At 40.0% G+C, this 14,215-nt stretch overlaps 1 pseudogene; it reads right to left on the bottom strand.

The window, feature by feature from the left end:
- Window positions 1–11,555: 11,555 nt before the first annotated feature.
- LOC110454359 lies at window positions 11,556–13,199 on the bottom strand (annotated as a pseudogene).
- Window positions 13,200–14,215: the final 1,016 nt, after the last annotated feature.

The following is a 14,215-nucleotide window of genomic DNA, read 5'->3' as shown; positions in this document are numbered from 1 at the left end:
CAGAGAGGCCGAGTGGAAGTTACCAACATCTTTATTTGGATCATTTTGATAGCACTGAATAACATCAACAAACCTGCCGAAGTCGATTTATTCTAAACTATGTATTACACAAGAAGGGGTCGAAAATGTAAAAGGTTGACAGTTCATTTCGAATCCAAAAGGTACCTGTGTATCGTCTCCAATTAACGATAGACAGGCACACGTTAAAACCTAGTCGTATCTTCCTTACTTATAAAATACCGTGACGCTCATTTCATTATCATTATCCTGTAAATGTCATAATTAACATTGAATATTAACTGTTAATTGTTGGCGCCTAGACATGATTAGTTATTCTTATCATAATTAACATTAAGTATTAACTGTTAACTGTTGGCGCCTGGGCCTGATTAGATATTCTTATCATGTCATCCATCAACAACTGTTCAGTTTTCAATAACCTATTTCCGTGCAAATTAGCTCTGTTAACTAATGATAAAAAAGCTTCCCTAGGTTAAATCAATTTGTAAGAAAAACTTTCCATTGTGTATATTATCCCAAATGAACTAGTGCGCATGCTGTTGTGACGCTTTATACATTCAATATGGCTTTTCATCATGAAAATTGTCTTAGTACTGAAATATGTATACGTTTACCTGAACAAATAGGTGACTTTTCATGTTGTTGGAATGAATAAAAGAATCGCAATAAATTCAATGTAAGCGAGGCAGTTCCCAACCGTATAAGATAGGTCTTTTATCATTATAATCATTATAAAGAGCGATTCCTCTTCTAGATTGAATAACTTTTAAACGAATACTTTCGCAAAATGATGACAAAAAACACTGGTTGTTATCCTAGAATCGTAGTCAGTATACTAAATGGGTCCTCTCCTAGAATGGTGGTCAGTATATTAACTGGTTCCCCCCTCCTAGAATCGTGGTCAGTATATTAAATGGTTCCTACCTAGAATGGTGGTCAGTATACTGAATGTGTCCTCTCCAAGAATGGTGGTCAGTATACTAAATGGTCCACCTAGAATGGTGGTCAGTATACTGAATGGGTTCTCTCCTAGAATGGTGGTCAGTATATTAAATGGTTCCTACCTAGAATGGTGGTCAGTATATTAAATGGGTCCTATCCTAGAATGGTGGTCAGTATACTAAATGGTCCACCTAGAATGGTGGTCAGTATATTAAATGGGTCCTCTCCTAGAATGGTGGTCAGTATACTGAATGGTTCCTACCTAGAATGGTGGTCAGTATACTAAATGGTTCCTCTCCTAGAATGGTGGTCAGTATACTGAATGTGTCCTCTCCAAGAATGGTGGTCAGTATACTAAATGGTCACCTAGAAGGGTCCTCTCCTAGAATGGTGGTCAGTATACTGAATGGTTCCTACCTAGAATGGTGGTCAGTATATTAAATGGGTCCTATCCTAGAATGGTGGTCAGTATACTGAATGGTTCCTACCTAGAATGGTGGTCAGTATATTAAATGGTTCCTTCCTAGAATGGTGGTCAGTATATTAAATGGGTCCTCTCCTAGAATGGGGGTCAGTATATTAAATGGTTCCTACCTAGAATGGTGGTCAGTATATTAACTGGTTCCCCCCTCCTAGAATGGTGGTCAGTATATTAAATGGTTCCTACCTAGAATGGTGGTCAGTATATTACATGGTTACTACCTAGAAAGGTGGTCAGTATACTAAATGGTCACATAGAATGGTGGTCAGTCTTCTTAATGGTTCCTACCTAGAATGGTGGGCAGTATATTAAATGGTTCCCTCCTAGAATGGTGGTCAGTATATTGAATGGTTCCTACCTAGAATGGTAGAATGGTGGTCAGTATATTAAACGGTTCCTACCTAGAAAGGTGGTGAATATACTAAATGGTTCCTCTCCTAGAATGGTGGTCAGTATACTAAATGGTCACATAGAATGGTGGTCAGTATTCTTAATGGTTCCTACCTAGAATGGTGGTCAGTATATTGAATGGTTCCTACCTAGAATGGTGGTCAGTATATTAAATGGTTCCTACCTAGAATGGTGGTCAGTATACTAAATGGTCCACCTAGAATGGTGGTCAGTATACTTAATGGGTCCTCTCCTAGAATGGTGGTCAGTATACTGAATGGGTCCTATCCTAGAATGGTGGTCAGTATACTAAATGGTCCACCTAGAATGGTGGTCAGTATACTTAATGGGTCCTCTCCTAGAATGGTGGTCGGTATACTGAATGGGTCCTATCCTAGAATGGTGGTCAGTATACTGAATGGGTCCTTTCCTAGAATGGTGGTCAGTATACTAAATGGTCACATAGAATGGTGGTCAGTATTCTTAATGGTTCCTACCTAGAATGGAGGTCAGTATATTGAATGGTTCCTACCTAGAATGGTGGTCAGTATATTAGATGGTTCCTACCTAGAATGGTGGTCAGTATATTAGATGGTTCCTACCTAGAATGGTGGTCAGTATATTAAATGTTTCCTACCTAGAATGGTGGTCAGTATATTAACTGGTGCCCCCCTCCTAGAATGGTGGTCAGTATATTAAATGGTTCCTACCTAGAATGGTGGTCAGTATATTAAATGCTTCCTACTTAGAATGGTGGTCAGTATACTAAATGGTTCCTACCTAGAATGGTGGTCAGTATACTAAATGGTCCACCTAGAATGGTGGTCAGTATACTTAATGGGTCCTCTCCTAGAATGGTGGTCGGTATACTGAATGGGTCCTATCCTAGAATGGTGGTCAGTATACTGAATGGGTCCTATCCTAGAATGGTGGTCAGTATACTAAATGGTCCACCTAGAATGGTGGTCAGTATACTTAATGGGTCCTCTCCTAGAATGGTGGTCAGTATACTGAATGGGTCCTATCCTAGAATGGTGGTCAGTATACTAAATGGTCCCTACCTAGAATGGTGGTCAATATACTGAATGGTTCCTCTCCTAGAATGGTGGTCAGTATACTAAATGGTCCCTCTCCTAGAATGGTGGTCAGTATACTAAATGGTTCCTACCTAGAATGGTGGTCAATATATTAAATGTTTCCTACCTAGAATGGTGGTCAGTATATTAAATGGTTACTACTTAGAATGGTGGTCAGTATATTAAATGGGTCCTACCTAGAATGGTGGTCAGTATATTAAATGTTTCCTACCTAGAATGGTGGTCAATATATTAAATGGTTCCTACCTAGAATGGTGGTCAATATATTAAATGGTTCCTACCTAGAATGGTGGTCAGTATATTAAATGTTTCCTACCTAGAATGGTGGTCAATATATTAAATGTTTCCTACCTAGAATGGTGGTCAATATATTAAATGTTTCCTACCTAGAATGGTGGTCAGTATATTAAATGGGTCCTACCTAGAATGGTGGTCAGTATACTAAATGGTCCCTACCTAGAATGGTGGTCAATATACTGAATGGTTCCTCTCCTAGAATGGTGGTCAGTATACTAAATGGGCCCTCTCCTAGAATGGTGGTCAGTATACTAAATGGTCACCTAGAATGGTGGTCAGTATACTAAATGGTCCCTCTCTTAGAATTGTGGTCAGTATACTAAATGGTCACCTAGAATGGTGGTCCGTATTCTAAATGGTTCCTACCTAGAATGGTGGTCAATATATTAAATGTTTCCTACCTAGAATGGTGGTCAATATATTAAATGTTTCCTACCTAGAATGGTGGTCAGTATATTAAATGGGTCCTACCTAGAATGGTGGTCAGTATATTAAATGGTTACTACTTAGAATGGTGGTCAGTATATTAAATGGGTCCTACCTAGAATGGTGGTCAGTATATTAAATGTTTCCTACCTAGAATGGTGGTCAGTATATTAAATGTTTCCTACCTAGAATGGCGGTCAATATATTAAATGGTTCCTACCTAGAATGGTGGTCAGTATATTAAATGTTTCCTACCTAGAATGGTGGTCAATATATTAAATGGTTCCTACCTAGAATGGTGGTCAGAATATTAAATGGTTCCTACCTAGAATGGCGGTCAGTATACTAAATGGTTCCTACCTAGAATGGTGGTCAATATACTGAATGGTTCCTCTCCTGAAATGGTGATCAGTTTACTGAATTATTCCTACCCTCGAATGGTGGTCAGTATACTATTAGTGAATTAGTCCCTCTCCTTAAATTGATGTCATTATGGAATAATTGTAATCAAACTGAATCAGATCTTCTTAAATCTATCCAGCTATATGCTGCTAGAATAGTTACTGGTCTCCGAAGAGGTACAAGTCATCTATAATGAAATTGGATGGGATACTCTTAAGAAACGAAGAAAGAATCAGCAGCATATATTGTTTTTTAAAATAATTATCCATGTTAGTCCTANGTATACTAAATGGTCCCTCTCCTAGAATGGTGGTCAGTATACTAAATGGTCACCTAGAATGGTGGTCAGTATACTAAATGGTCACCTAGAATGGTGGTCAGTATACTAAATGGTTTCTCTCCTAGAATGGTGGTCAGTATACTAAATGGTCCCTCTCCTGNCATCATGCCATGCCCCAAAATAATGAAGATATATGAACTAGGATTTTTAAATAGGAAGGGACTAAATTTTTTAACATAATATTATGTCATTAGAGACCATCATAATGACAATCCCTCCTGTATATGTGGTTTCAATAATGAAGATGTGAGTCACTTCTTTCTGCATTGCCCTAGATATATGACTCAAAGACAAAATATGTTAATATCTGTTTATGTATGTTGGGCAAAGAAGTAATTCAAACAGTGTGGACAAGTTTAGGTTGTCAAATTTTCGGAGCGATCCGCTCCTTTAACAAGACACATGTATGTATGTATGTATGTATGTATGTATGCACGTACGTATGCACGTATGCACGTATGTATGTATGTATGTATGTATGTATGTATTTGTGTGTGTGTGTGTGTATGTGTGTGTGCATGCATGTATGTATGTATGTATGTATGTATGTATGTATGTATTTGTGTGTGTGTGTGTGTGTGTTTGTATGTGTGTGCGCATGCATGAATGTATGTATGAGAATATGTATATATGTGTGTGTGTGTGTGTGTGTGTGTGTGTGTGTGTGTGTGTGTGTGTGTGTGTGTGTGTGTGTGTGTGTGCATGCATGTGTGTATGTATGGTGTCTCCTATTCATCATTGGCACTAATCTAATTCTTATGTTACTAAAGCATAGTCATTATGTAAATATTCATAGTTCATTATATTGCTCTTGATTGAGATGTACCTCCTGGGAGAGGGCTTGTATAGGCTTTGCCTGTTGCCCAATTCCCATTAAATCTGATTGATTTGATAAAATATTTTGAAATGAAAAAACTGAACGGTTCCTATCCTAGAATTGTGGTCAGTATACTGAATTGTTATTTCCTTTACATTAAGTTCGGTACATGATTTGATTTGTGTCTGATGTCAACATATGTTCAGGTGTATGCTGTTTGTCATCCCGGTAACAATCCCCAAGAAAGCACAAAATCTGTTCATAGCGATAAACCGGCGTCATATTGTATTGGACGGATGAAACTGGGATTTTTTTTACATCAAATTATTTTTTATCTTATTTTCAAACGCTCATAAGTATTTATCGTATGAATTTGTAAACAAAACGTGCTTGGAATATATTATCGAAATAGTTACTGGAAGTGGATACGATATAATCATTCTGCAAAAACAAGTCTAGTTCGTATATTATTATCGAAAATTTGCTACAGTCAGAAAACAATTATTTAATATATGGTATGCTACAGACGATGATAATTGTAAGGGAAACCAACGCAAGAAAAAACATGATTTTTTTAAATTTAAATTCAATCATTTTTTTATTTTGAATACATTCAATATTTATAAGTACAATTGGGAATACAAAGCTAAGTATATTGAGGCCCACAACGTTATTATGTCAATACAGACGCACGATACCAAGGTCTAGTAAGGCCCACAACAATATTATGTCAATACAGCCGCACGATACCAAGGTCTAGTAAGGCCCACAACGTTATTATGTCAATACAGCCGAACGATACCAAGGTCTATCGAGGTCGCCAACGTTATTATGTCAATACAAACGAACAATACCAGGGTCTAGTAAGGCCCACAACGTTATTATGTCAATACAGCCGTACGATACCAAGGTCTAGTAAGGCCCACAACCGAACGATACGAAGGTCTATTGAGGCCCCCGACGTTAATATGTTAATACAACCGGATGATACCAAGGTCTATTGGGTACTCGACGTTATTATGTCAATACAGCCGCACGATACCAAGGTCTATTGAGTCCCCCAACGTTCTTATGTCAATATAACCGCACGATACCAAGGTCTATTGAGGCCCCGACGTTAATATGTCAATACAGCCGGATGATACCAAGGTCTATTGAGGCCTCCGACATCATTATGATAATACAGCCGCACCATATCATAGTCTAGTGAGTTTCCTGACGTTATTTTGTCAAAACAGACGCACGATGCCAAGGTCTATTGAGGTACCCGACGTTATTATGTCAATACAACCGGATGATCCCAAGGTCTATTGAGGTACCCGACGTTAGTATGTCAATACAGCCGCACGATACCAACGTTTATTGAGGCCCCAACCGTCATTATGTCAATACAACCGCACGATACAAAGGTCTATTTAGGCCCCCAACGTTATTATGTCAATACAGCCGCACGATACCATATGTTAATACAACCGTTTGATACCAAGGTCTATTGAGGCCCCGGAAGTTATTATGTCAATACAACCGCATGACACCAAGGTCTATTGAGGCCCCGGAAGTTATTATGTCAATACAGCCGCACGATACTAAAGTCTATTGAGGTCCCCGACGTTATTTTGTCAATACAACCGCACGATACCAAGGTCTATTGAGGCCCCGTACGTTATTATGTCAATAAAACCGCACGATACCAAGGTCTATTGAGGCCTCTTACGTTATTATGTTAATACAACCGCACGATACCAAGGTCTATTGAGGCCCTGGACGTTATTATATCAATACAGCAGCACGATACCAAGGTATATTGAGGCCCCCACCGTCATTATGTCAATTGAAGCCCCCGACGTTGTCATGTCAATACAACGGCACGATACTAAGGTCTAGTGCATATCCTGACGTTATTTGGTCAATACAGACGCACGATACCAAGGTCTATTGAGGCCTCCAACGTTATTATGTCAATATAACCGCACGATACCATGGTCTAGTGAATATCTTGACGTTATTTTGACAATACAACCGCACGATACCAAGGTCTAGTGCATATCCTGACGTTATTTTGTCAATACAGACGCACGATACCAAGGTCTGTCGAGGCCCCGGACGTTATTATGTCAATACTGCTGCACGATACCAAGGTCTATTGAGGCCCCGGACGTTATTATGTCAATACAAACGCACGATACCAAGGTCTATTTAGGTCCCCGACATTATTATGTCAATACAACCGCACGATATCAAGGTCTATTGAGGCCTCCAACGTTTTAATGTCAATACAACCGCACAATACCAAGGTCTATTGAGGCCCCGGACGTCATTATGACAATTGAAAGCCGCCGACGTTATTTTGTCAATACAACCGCACGATACCATGGTCAGTGAGTTGCCTGACGTCATTATATCAATACAGCCGCACGATACCAAGGTCTAGTAAGTTCCGACGTCATTATTTCAATACAGCTGCACGATACCAAGGTCTAGTAAGTTCCGACGTCATTATATCAATACAGCCGCACGATACCAAGGTCTATTGAGGCCCCCTACGTCATTATGTCAATTGAGACCCCCGATGTTATTATGTCAATACAACCGCACGATACCAAGGTCTAGTGAATATCCTGACGTTATTTTGTCAATACAGACGCACGATTCCAAGGTTTATTGAGGTCCCCGACGTTATGATGTCAATACATCCGCACGACACCAAGGTCTATTGAGGCCCCCAATCTCATTATGTCAATACAGCTGCACGATACCAAGGTCTATTGAGGCCCCCGACGTCATTAAGACAATTGAAAGCCTCCGCCGTTATTATGTCAATACAACCGCACGATACCAAGGTCTATTTAGGTCCCCGACATTATTATGTCAATACAACCGCCCGAACCCATGGTCTAGTGAGTTTCCTGACGTTATTTTGTCAATACAGCCGCACGATTCCAAGGTTTATTGAGGTCCCCGACGTTATTTTGTCAATACAGACGCACGAAACCAATGTCTATTGAGGTCCCCGACGTTATTTTGTCAATACAGACGCACGTTCCCCGACGTTATGATGTCAATACATCCGCACGACACCAAGGTCTATTGAGGCCCCAACGTTATTATGCCAATACAGCCGCACGATACCAAAGTCTATTGAGGCCCCCGACGTCATTAAGACAATTGAGAGCCTCCGCCGTTATTATGTCAATACAACCGCCCGAACCCATGGTCTAGTGAGTTTCCTGACGTTATTTTGATTGAGGCCCACAACGTTATTATGTCAATACAGACGCACGATACCAAGGTCTAGTAAGGCCCACAACCGAACGATACGAAGGTCTATTGAGGCCCCCGACGTCATTAAGACAATTGAGAGCCTCCGCCGTTATTATGTCAATACAACCGCACGAAACCATGGTCTAGTGAGTTTCCTGACGTTATTTTGTCAATACAGACGCACGAAACCAAGGTCTATTGAGGTCCCCGACGTTAATTTGTCAATACAAACGCACGATACCAAGGTCTATTGAGGTCCCCGACGTCATGATGTCAATACAACCGCATGACACCAAGGTCTATTGAGGCCCCCAACGTTATTATGTCAATATAGCTGCACGATACCGAGGTATATTGAGGCCCCCAACGTTATTATGTCAATACAGCCGCACGATACCAAGGTCTATTGAGGCCCCAACGTTATTATGCCAATACAGCCGCACGATACCAAAGTCTATTGAGGCCCCCGACGTCATTATGACAATTGAAAGCCCCCGACGTTATTATGTCAATACAACCGCACGAAGCCATGGTCTAGTGAGTTCCGATGTCATTATATCAATACAGCCGCACGATACCAAGGTCAATTGAGGCCCCAACCGTCATTATGTCAATTGAAGCCCCCGACGTTATTTTGTCAATACAACCGCACGGTACCAAGGTCTAGTGAATATCCTGACGTTATTTTGTCAATACAGACGCACGATACCAAGGTCTATTGAGGCCCCCAACGGTATTATGCCAATACAGCTGCACGATACCAAGGTCTATTGAGGCCCCCGACGTCATTATGACAATTGAAAGCCCCCGACGTTATTATGTCAATACAACTTCACGAAACGATGGTCTAGGGAGTTTCCTGACGTTATTTTGTCAATACAGACGCACAATACCAAGGCATATTGAGGTACCCGACGTTATTATGTCAATACAACCGGATGATACCAAGGTCTATTGAGGTACCCGACGTTATTATATCAATACAGCCGCACAATACCAAGGTCTATAATACAGCTGCACGATACCAAGGTCTATTGAGGTACCCGACGTCATTATGTCAATACAGTCGGATGATGCCAAGGTCTATTGAGGTCCCCGACGTTATTATATCAATACAGCCGCACGATACCAAGATCTATTGAGGTACCCGACGTTATTATGTCAATACAACCGGATGATGCCAAGGTCTATTGAGGTCCTCGATGTTATTATGTCAATACAGCCGCACGATACCAAGTTCTATAATGCAGCCTCACGATACCAAGGTCTATTGAGGTACCCGACGTTATTATGTCAATACAGCCGGATGATACCAAGGTCTAGTAAGGCCCACAACGTTATTATGTCAATACAGCCGCACGATACAAAGGTCTAGTAAGGTCCCGACGTTATTATAGCCATACAATCGCACGATACCAAGGTCTATAATACAGCCGCACGATACCAAGGTCTATAGTCCTAATTATTCTGACGTTTTATCGACCTTTGTTTATATTGGTCTGTCGTCGATTAAAGTCAGAACTCCGGCCTTCTATAATATGCGGGAAATAAGCGACCCGCTCTTCAAACTGATATTTAAGAAACAAATTGTCACTTTCACAAACATGTCGCACATGTCTAGAAACATCTATTCTTTATGCACAAGATGAACATACATAACATGCCTCAAACAACCAATACAATAACTGAAAACGTCTTTTTTCAAACTAACCCTGTTCTACTTTACGTTTTTGATAGCCCCGCCTTCTAATGCCACGTGACTCGGCTCGTCATAACTTTGGGAAATACCTTCGGTAACGCGAAATCTCGTCAACTCATGTGACATGGCTCATGCCCTAATTTCCATTAAAACTTGGGTTGGTATAGAAAACGTTGGAAAATACTTTTCGTAGTGATCTTTGAAACATGTTATTGACAACACCTAGTGCATAAAGAATAGATATTTCGATCCATGTGCGACAAGTGTGTGAATTAGTGACGATTTGTTTCTAAAATATCCGTTTGAAGAGCGACCCTGACGCGGATCGCTGAACTTCCCGCATATTATAGAGGGCCGGAGTTCTGACGTTAATCGACGACAGACCGATATAAAACGTCAGAATAATTCGGACTACAAGGTCTAGTGAGGCTCACATCGTCATTATGTCAAAACAGCCGCACGATACCAAGGTCTAGTAAGGTCCCGTCCCGTTTAAGTAAGTCTGTTGGTATTACAGCCGCACGATACCAAGACTATAATAAAAAGGTCTATAATACAGCCGCACGATACCAAGGACTTTAATACAGCCGCACGATACCAAGGTCTATAATACAGCCGCACCATACCAAGGACTATAATACAGCCGCACGATACCAAGGTCTGTAATACAGCCCCACGATACCAAGGTCTATAATACAGCCGCACGATACCAAGGTCTATAATACAGCCCCACGATACCAAGGTCTATAATACAGCCCCACGATACCAAGGTCTATAATACAGTCCCACGATACCAAGTACTATAATACAGCCCCACGATACCAAGGACTATAATACAGTCCCACGATACCAAGGTCTATAATACAGTCCCACGATACCAAGGTCTATAATAGTCCCACGATACCAAGTACTATAATACAGTCCCACGATACCAAGGACTATAATACAGTCCCACGATACCAAGGTCTATAATACAGTCCCACGATACCAAGGTCTATAATACAGTCCCACGATACCAAGTACTATAATACAGCCCCACGATAGCAAGGACTATAATACAGTCCCACGATACCCAGGTCTATAATACAGTCCCACGATACCAAGGTCTATAATACAGTCCCACGATACCAAGGTCTATAATACAGTCCCACGATACCAAGTACTATAATACAGCCCCACGATACCAAGGTCTATAATACAGCCCCACTATACCAAGGACTATAACACAGCCCCACGATACCAAGGTCTATAATACAGCCGCACGATGCCAAGGACTATAATACAGCCCCACGATACCAAGGTCTATAATACAGCCGCACGATACCAAGGACTATTATACAGCCCCACAATACCAAGGTTTATTCAACCTAAAAACGATCAACACACTTTAACAGTATATTATTTAATATATGTTATGCCAACATAAACATTTAACAATATCGTTTGAGAAGTATGATACAATAGAACAATAACATATATTTATGTAAAGTTATGTATTGCAAAACATGGTTAAAAACCGTTTTCTAATAAGTTAAAAACAAATAACGTATAAATATAACAGAGTTGTAGATTTCAGAAACTACATTACTAAAATCTGAAAATCAATACTAACATATAGGGGTTATTTCCCTTTGCACATTTGTTTCTTCAATGTTATCCGGTGATTTTTTAGCAATCGGGTTTTTTTTAAATCGAAAAACAATGAAGTCTGTGATATGAAAAAATAAGTAATTATGTATCTGTATATTATATTTACAGATGTGCACTTCAAATTAAATCATGACATATAATTTTGTCTTGACTTTGATTTTTGTACCATTCGTGATGCCTGATCATAAGAAATACTGCTTTCTACCGTATTCCAAGAGTCCATATTTGTTGTCTCCCTTGTTTCCATTACTGGAGGCGCCGCCATTGCCATTGGTGCCATGCGGACACTGGCTGGGAAAGCTGCACCACCTCGTGAATCCAGAACCGAGGTTTCCTTAAAGTTTGACCTGACATCTGCCATATTAGTAAAACCTGCGAGCTGTTTAGAGGACGCAGAAGCTGCCTCCAAATCCAAATTATTCCTCTGCAACTTTTTACCCCTGATGCCTTTTGAATTCATTTTAGCCTGAACTCGGCGCGTCATTTCATCGTCATTTATTTGATTTCCAACTGCTATTTCTCTTTGTACTTCTTCGTCCACTTCAGCCATCCATCGTTCTAGTGATATTTCCTCCTGTGCTCCTCCGATGATTACCTGGGTGAGGGCCTTAGCCCCCCTGAGTGGAATGTACTGTCCTCCTGTCAGATAAGCGATAGCTGTGAAAAATTCCTTGTATTGATTGATAGCCGGTTCACAACCAACAGAATATAGAGTAATTCCCTTAGCTGCGAGTTCCCTCACAATATCCATTGGGTCCAGTCCTACTGGACAGCCATTGGGAAACCCGTCTCCATTCGGCGACAGGCCATGGGGTGGGGCATCTGAGATCAGAACACATATCTTTGTAGCATTCTCCCTCCAGGAAAGTTTAAGCATGTCGTGCAGAGCATCGGCCACAGCCTCGGGACAATCACCTCCTCCTTGTGCACTGCAGCCGTCCAACCATGACTTCATGGCTGACACGGATGAGGTGAAATCGTGTGTGCGTGTCACAAATGAACTGTCCTGAGGGGGGGTGATCTCGGTACTCCACCAAAGCTAAATGAACGTCACTTTTTTCACTGGACACAATTTCCTCCACAATGGTGCGGATATTGTTCCGGGCAGTGTCTATGTAACTTCCCATACTTCCTGTACAGTCCATAGCGAAGGCGAGATCCAACACGGCACAGTCGTGCTTCGCTATCGGCGGCTGTGAAGGTTTCTCACTATTAGCCATCTTACACTTTAAAACGTATACTGTGGATACAAAGAGTTGGTAAAGAAGTATTCCTCTTGCTCTCAACTCGGCAATACTTGGACGGTAACTGGACTTGTCGACGCCCTTATTTATTAACCTGTTGGGAAATCCAGTGTGTCTATTTATATACATGTGAACACAGGTTGGAATGATGTCATATTGTTCTGGCTTGCGATTGGACAGACGTATATGCTGTCGGTGCATAATAGCTAAATATAGATCCAGTACGGAATGATGTTGTTGATATAAATGGAAAGATCCGGTATTGCAGCATATATATGAATTACTTTTAACGTTCGCGTCATTCATCGTGATTTTAAATAAATTTACAAGGTTTCGCTAACTAAATAAACATTAACTCGGCTTGTGGGGCTAGTTAACAGCAGTTAAATACGTGTAGAACGTACATATTGCACCTATAGCTGGTTGTAATGGGCGGTTCAAGAAATATTTATATGTCAATCTGTATTAAAAAAAAAAAAAAAATCTGTAGAATTTATTAAGGAAAAAGTGTTTCTGGTGGATGTATGGGTCAATTAGAATTGTATTAAAACAATAGTTTTTTTTTCTGTGGGAATAATTTATCTGTCAAACTATTAAAAAAATAGATTTTCTGTAAATTTTATTCAAGAAATAGTTTTTCTGGTAGATGTATGTGTCAATCTGAATTAAAGAAATGAAATATATTTTTCTGTCGAATGTATTAAATTATTAGGTTTTTCTGTGGAATTTATTTGTCAAACTGTATTAAAATTTGATTTTCTGTAGAATGTAATAAATGATTAGTTTTTCTGGTGGATGAATGTGTCAATCTGAATTAAAGGATATATTTTTCTGTCGAATGTATTAAAGAAATAGTTTTTCTGTTGGATTTATATGTCAATCTGGATTAACCAAAGATTTTCTGTAGAATGTATTCAAGAAATAGTTTTTTATGTTGGATGTTTCAAAGTAATATATTTTTTGTTGGATGTATGCGTCAATCAGTATAATGGGAGCAGGTTTTTTTCTGATGTATGGATGTAAGTGTCAATTAATTTTGTAGATATCGGATTTCTGTCAGAAGAATGTGTCAATCTGTGTTCAAACAAATTCTGTTGGATGTATGTGTCAATCAGTATAAAAGAAGTAGTTTGTTGTATGAATGTGTC

The sequence above is a fragment of the Mizuhopecten yessoensis genome, unplaced genomic scaffold (assembly GCF_002113885.1).
Source record: "Mizuhopecten yessoensis strain PY_sf001 unplaced genomic scaffold, ASM211388v2 scaffold7781, whole genome shotgun sequence".
NCBI lineage: Eukaryota > Metazoa > Mollusca > Bivalvia > Pectinida > Pectinidae > Mizuhopecten > Mizuhopecten yessoensis.
This window is presented reverse-complemented; position numbering and strand designations above follow the sequence as displayed.